The sequence below is a fragment of the Vulpes vulpes genome, chromosome 3 (genome assembly GCF_048418805.1).
Source record: "Vulpes vulpes isolate BD-2025 chromosome 3, VulVul3, whole genome shotgun sequence".
In the NCBI taxonomy this organism is placed as follows: domain Eukaryota; kingdom Metazoa; phylum Chordata; class Mammalia; order Carnivora; family Canidae; genus Vulpes; species Vulpes vulpes.
Window position 1 is genome coordinate 59,283,637 of NC_132782.1, and position 7,366 is coordinate 59,291,002.

Below are 7,366 nucleotides of genomic sequence, written 5' to 3' on the forward strand. Positions count from 1 at the left end.
TCTCAGCAAATAAATGGAAGATCCCAAGTGAAGAACCAAATGAAAATTTTAGAACTAAAAACATACAATAACTGAAAATTTGAAAAATTCATTGGATGGATTCAATAGCAAAATCTGGATGACAAATTGTTCCATTAAAATATCCATTCTGAACAACAACTAAAAAAAAACATTGAAAGATAAACAGAGCTTCAGGAACTTATAGGGTAACACCAAAAGATCTAACTTCAATGTTATCAGAATTCCAGAAAGATAACTGAAAGAATGTGATAACAGAAAAATGTTTAAAGAGTTAATGGCTAGGTGCTCTTTGGTAGCACATATACTAAAATTGGAGCAATACAGAGAAGATTAGCATGGACTCTTTGCAAGGATGACATGTAAAATCATGAAGCATTTTATATTTTTAGAAATGGTAAGATTTTCCATGCTCATGGATTGGAAGAACAAATATTGTTAAAATGTCTATACTACCCAAAGCAATCTATATATTTAATCCAATCCCTATCAAAATACCAACAGCATTTTTTATGGAACTTGAACAAGCAATTATAAAATTTGTATGGAACCAAAAAATACCCTGAATACCCAAAGGAATCTTGAAAAAGCAAAGCGAAGCTGGAAGCATCACAATTTCAGATTTAAAGTTATTTCACAAAATAGTCATCAAAACAGTGGTGATGGCACAGAAATAGACACATTGATCAATGGGACACAATAGAAAATCCAGGAATAAACCCACATTATATGGTCAATTAATCTTTGACAAAGGATGCAAGAATATGAAAAGGAAAAAAGACAAATCTCTTCAATAAGTGGTGTTGGGAAAACTGGACAGCAACATGCAAGAGAATGAAATGGACCACTTGCTTATACTATGCATGAAGATAAATTCAAAGTGGATTACAGGAGGGACGCCTGGGTGGCTCAGCAGTTAAGCGTGTGCCTTCAGCTGGGGGTGTGATCCTGGAGTTCTGGAAACGAGTCCCACATCACGCTCCCTGCATGGAGCCTGCTTCTCCCTCTCCCTCTCCCTATGTCTCTGCCTCTCTCTGTATCTCTCATGAATAAATAAATACAATCTTTAAAAAAAAAAAAAAAACCAAAATGGATTAAAGGCCTAATGTGAAACCTGAAATCAAAAAAACCCTAGAGGAGAGCACAGGCAGTAATTTCTCCAACATCTACCATGGCAACTTTTTTCTATAAAACTCCTCTGAGGCAAGGGAATCAAAAGCAATAATAAACTATTGGGATTACATCAAAATAAAAAGCTTCTGCATGGTGAAGGAAACAACAAAACAAAGGCAACCTGTTGAATGGGAGAAGACATTTGTAAATGACATATCTGATAAAGGGTTAACATTCAAAATGTATAAAGAATTTATGCAACTCAACACCCAAAAAGCAAATAATCCACTTAAAATATGGATAGATGACATGAACAGACATTTCTCCAAAGAAGACATATAGATGGCTAACAGACAGATGAAAAGATGCTCATCATCACTTATCATCAGGGAAATACAAATCAAAACCACAATGAGATATCACCTCACACCTGTCAGAATGGCTAAAATCAACAAGTCAGGAAACGACAGATGTTGGCAAGGATGTCGAGGAAAAAGAACCCTCATGCACTGTTGGTGGGAGTGCAAACTGGTGCAGCTACTGTGGAAAACAGTTTGGACGTTCCTCAAAAAATTAAAAATAGAACTACCTTATGATTCAGCAATAGCACTACTGGGTATTCACCCAAAGAACACAAAAACACTAATTCAAAGGGATACATGTACCCTGATGTTTACTGCAGCCAAGCAGTAAAGCCAAGCAGGGCTTGGCTTATTTGCAATAGCCAAGCTATGGAAGCAGCCCAAAAGTACACTGATGGATGAATGGATAAAGACGAGGTGGCATATATGTATGTACACACAGACATACACACACACAACGGAATATTATTCGACCATAAAAAAGAATGAAATCTTGGCATTTGCTATGATGTGGTTGGAGCTAGAGAGTATAATGCTAAGGGAAATAAGTCAGTCAGAGAAACATGAATACCATGATTTCACTCATATGTGGAATTTAAGAAACAAATCAACAAAGGGGAAAAAAGAGAGAGACACACAGAAACCAAGAAACAGACTCTTAACCATAGAAAATTGATGGTTGGGATCCCTGGGTGGCACAGCGGTTTGGCACCTGCCTTTGGCCCAGGGCGCGATCCTGGAGGCCCAGGATCGAAACCCGCGTCAGGCTCCCGGTGCATGGAGCCTGCTTCTCCCTCTGCCTGTGTCTCTGCCTCTCTCTCTGTCTCTCTATCATAAATAAATAAACATTAAAAAAAAAAAAGAAAAAGAAAATTGATGGTTACCAGAGGGGACCTGGGTGGAGGGATTGGGAGAAATAGGTGATGGTAATTAAGGAGTGCATTTGTCATGATAAGCACCAAGTGATTAAAATAAAAACTCGATGGGTGCCTGGCTGGTTCAGTCAGAAGAGCATGTGATTTTTGATCTCAGGGTCATGAATTTGAGCCCCACATTGGGTGTAGAGATTACTTAAATAAATATTTTTTAAAATCTTAAAAAAACAACAACAACAACAAAACTTGAAAAACCTCTTCAAAGCCCACGAAAGAATTAAAGACTGGAAACTTCCCAAGTTTGGTGAACCATGTATATATTCAAGCTTAGTGAACCATAAACAGGATAATTTCAAAGAAATCACATCCAGTGCATGAAATTCAAATTACTAAAAACTAAAGACAGGAGTGCTTGAGTAGTTAGTTGGTTAAGCGTCTGACTTCAGCTCAGGTCATGATTTCAGGGTCCTCAGAGCCCTGTGTTGAGCCCTGTACTCAGTGGGGAGTCTGCTTCTCCCTCTGCCTGTCCCTCCACTCATGTTCTCTCTCTCAAATAAATAAACAAATAGAATCTTTAAATGTAAAAGAAAAGTAAGTTGAATAAATGAGCATTTCTCATAGAAAATGGAAGGAAATTTTCACAGCCTTTATAAAGTGCTGAGAGAAAAGAATCCAGAGGTCTACGTCCAGTAAAAATTTCTTTCAGTTAATAAAGGTGAAATAAAGACATTTTTGATAATAGAAAACTAAAGGAATTCATCACCTGCAACCTGCTTTAAGAGAAACAATGGATGAATTTTTCAGGTAGAAGAGAAATACACTAGAGGGGAACCTGGGACTGGAATGGTAAAAATGTAGGTAAATATCATAGACTATTCTCCTGAAGTTCTTTAAAATATATTTTGTGGGGTGCCTGGGTGGTGCAGTTGGTTAGGCGGCTGACTCTTGGTTTGAGCTCAGGTTGTGGGATCAAGCCCCGCTTTGGGCTCTGTGCTCAGTATAGAGTCTGCTTGGGATTCTCTCTCCCTCTCCCTGTGCCCCTTCCTCTCATGCTCCCTCTCTCTCTCAAATGAATAAATAAAATTTTAAAAATATATATATATGGCAGTTGAAAGCAGTTGTTTAATGCAGGTTTCAATGTATGTAGATGTAAAATATATATGCCAACTGCAACATAAAGAGGGAGGACTAGAAGGACCCATATTTTGATCACATTTCTACATTCCATTTGAAGTGGTAAAATATTAATTTTAAGTAGATTGTGAAAACTTAAGTATCTATATTATAATCCAAGTGAAGCCAGTAAAAATTATACAAAGATATATAATTTTAAAACCCAATAGGTACATTAGAATAGAGTACAAAATTTCAAATAGTCCAAAAGAATGTAGGAAGTGGAAACAAACAAAATATAGAGAGAACAAACAGAACACTAATAGTGAAATGATATACCTATAATTGCAGTAAATGTAAATGATCTAAACACAGTAATTAAAAGACAGAAATTGTCAAAATGGATAAAAAACACTATGCTCCTCTAAGAAATTTACTTTAAAGACTTCATTTTATTTATTTTGAGAGAGAGAGAGAGTAAGCACAAGCAGCGGGGAGAGGTGGGGAGAGAGGGAGAATAAATTCACTTTAAATTTAACAATATAGGAGATCCCTGGGTGGCTCAGCGTTTTAGTGCCCAGGGTGTGATCCTGGAGTCCTGGGATCGAGTCCCACATCAGGCTTCCTGCGTGGAGCCTGCTTCTCCCTCTGCCTGTGTCTCTACCTCTCTCTCTGTGTCTCACATGAATAAATGAATAAAATCTAAAAAAATAAATTTAACAACATAGTAGTTTAAAACCACAAGGATAGAATATGCAATACAGACACTATTCAAAAGAAAGCTGAGTGGCTAGATTATTATCAGACAAAAGAGAGTTCAGGACAAGGAAAATAACCAGAAATAATGAGGGATATTACATAATGATAAAAGGAACTCCAACATACATTAAGAAAAAACTGATAGAACTAGACAAATAAAAATTAAAGGAGTCTTAAAGACTCCTTCATCAGTAATTGGTAGAACAAGTGAAGAGCAAATTAACAAAGTTATAGAACTGGAAAATACTATCAACCAACTGGATTCAATTAACATTCATAGAAAACTCCACCCAACAGCAATAGAATGTATGTATTTTTTTTTAAGTGCACCAAGAGCATTGACTAAAAACATTTTTTTGGTCATAAAAATGAAAATTATGAATAATTGAAAATCATACAAGGTATATTCTCTGAATATAATGTAACTAAACTAGAAGAAAACTAGTAATCCCGAGTCTTAACCAGTAGTAATAGAGTTTAGCAGATAAGAGCTTGGGTTGCAGTTTCAAATAGAAACAGAGTTGAATTTTGACTCTGCTACTTATATGTCTTGGAAACTTGAACAATTAACGTATGCTTTCTTTTCTTTTATAATTTTCTAATTTACAAAATAGGCTTAATAATGATCTCTACCTTACAATATTATCAAGAATAAATCAATAATGCATTTATACAAAGTGCGTAAGACAACTCTGTCACCTGTATATGTTCAATAAGTCTAGGCTCTTATTATGAGGAGGAAGGAGCCATTGCTAAAGGCAAAAGTATTGATAATGAAAGGTGGTAGTAGCTATTGATTTTATTTTATTTTGTTTTTTTTTTAAATTTTATTTGAGAGAGTACCAGAGAGAAAGAGAAAGAGAAAAAGAGAGAGAGAGAGAGAGAGAGAGAGTGAGCAGAGGGAGAGGGAAAAGCAAATTCCCTGCTGAGCAGGGAGCCCAATGTGGGGGCTTGATCCCAGGATCCTGATCATGACCTGAGCCAAAGGCAGATGCTTAACTGATTGAGCCACCCAGGTGCCCCAGCTTTTGGTTTTAAAGTAACAAAACATGTGATGGATTTCTTGCCATTAATCTCGCATGATTTATTTTAACATTTAATTTGAACATCATCCATTTGTCATTGTGGAAACATTTTTACTATGGGTGACACTGGGCACTGACTCACATTTCAGTGACCAAACTTTGCCCAGCACAGGTGGACTATATTTTCCAAGATTGACTCATACAGCTGCCCTCTTGACCACCTCCTCTCAACTGGTTAATTTTCTTGAGGAAAATGGAAACCAGGATTGGGAGAGGATTCATTCATTTAAAAAACTATTATTCAGCACCCACTTTGTAACAAGCACTATATTAAAATAAAGAGCACCAAAACTGATGGTCTAAAGTGGAAGCAGATATAACAAATTTTAATTAAGTAAACAATTATAATAAAAGTCATTGAACTGTTGGTAGACAAAGAATATCTTGAGTTCGATTTCCTTTTGCAATTGCTTTTCCATCCTGATAAGTGTTAAGGATAGAAAATAGTATATCAAAACACTTCCCTGGGCTGGTGAATGATGAGCAGGGTGGGGAAGGGGAACACCCTTCAGATCTGTCCTAGTATCATAGACCCAAAGAAGATTAGAACATGCTGTTATACACTCACCACCCAGATCATCTTTCAAATTCAGAGATGCCAAAAGATTTCAAGATTCCAAAATTAGGATTGCCTGGGATTCTCTAACTAAATATATTTACCAGCATTCCAATATGAATTTATGAGTATTTGTCAAAAGCTGACCTGAGGGAAGGACTTTGCTTGTGCAATAGAAAAGAATTTTATTTTAAAGAAAATTATTTTCTATAATTAAAGACTCCAATGTCATATTACATTGTGGTTTCCAATAATGTACAGGAAACAGGTGTCTAATGAAGCCATAAGAGACAGAGATAGAATGCAACAGATGATATTAAATCAAATCTCATGGTCAGCATATTTAAAGTTGATTCCTCAGGTTAGGAAGAGCATAAAGAGCTAGAATGAAAAAGGAATTCCAATGGCCGAAATAACTGACTTTTTTTAACCATAATAGGGAGAGGGATGACTCTTTAGTTTTGGATTCTTTTGCATATGGTTATAAAAAGAGCAGGCACTTAAAATCAGCCTGAGCATTATTATTGGCCATTTTCTTAAGCTTAGTGTCTTGCTGTATAGGAGTATTCAATGTATTAAGAAGCTTGAATCAGTTTCACAGAAACTTTCAACTAGCAAGGTAAAATTCCTTTTTTGTGGTAGCTCTCCAAAGCTGTAAGAGCAGTGGCCAAACCTCTGAATGAGAACAACACAATTATCCTGGGTTGGCAATACTTCATGGATTGCATATAACTGAATAACAAAGAACATAGTGTACATAACTTTTTGGTCTTAAAAATGTTGGATAATCTTAAAAATTAGAAGATTCCTAAAGGAGAACTTAAAGATCTAATATCTGATCTTAGATTCCACTAAATATTAGTATAATGTTTTATAAAGTATGCACAGGTACATTCATTCAGTCCTGACAAGAACTAGTAAGAGAGGTTATTGTTTCCCTTTTTAAAAAATATTTTTAATTAAAAAAAAACCCTAATTTTATTTTTTAAGTAGCCTCCATGCCCAGCATGGACTTGAACTCACAACCCTGAGACCAAGACTTGAGCTGAGATCAAGAGTCAGATGCTCAACCAACTGAGCCACCCAGGCACTCCCATATTATTTTTTTTTATAGATAATAAATCTGCGGGATCCCTGGGTGGCGCAGCGGTTTGGCGCCTGCCTTTGGCCCAGGGCGCGATCCTGGAGACCCAGGATTGAATCCCACGTCAGGCTCCCGGTGCATGGAGCCTGCTTCTCCCTCTGCCTATGTCTGTGCCTCTCTCTCACTCTCTCTGTGACTATCATAAATAAATAAAAATTAAAAAAAAAAAAAAGATAATAAATCTGCAGCTCAGAAAGTTTAAGTGACTTACCAAGACTCAAATTATTGCTAAGTGGCAGGCTAATATGGATACATAAATAATCTCTATGAAAATCATGTTCAAAGAGGTAAGCATTTACAACAACTTTCAGAGATACCACTGTTATGTAAATACCAAGTAA

The 7,366-nt window shown here is 36.2% G+C and overlaps 1 non-coding gene across 1 annotated transcript; it reads left to right on the top strand.

Moving 5' to 3' along the window:
• The first annotated feature begins 303 nt into the window (after positions 1–303).
• LOC112926332 (U6 spliceosomal RNA) lies at positions 304–408 on the top strand. Its single transcript, XR_003236319.1, has one exon. It is a non-coding gene; the product is annotated as a U6 spliceosomal RNA (small nuclear RNA).
• Positions 409–7,366: the final 6,958 nt, after the last annotated feature.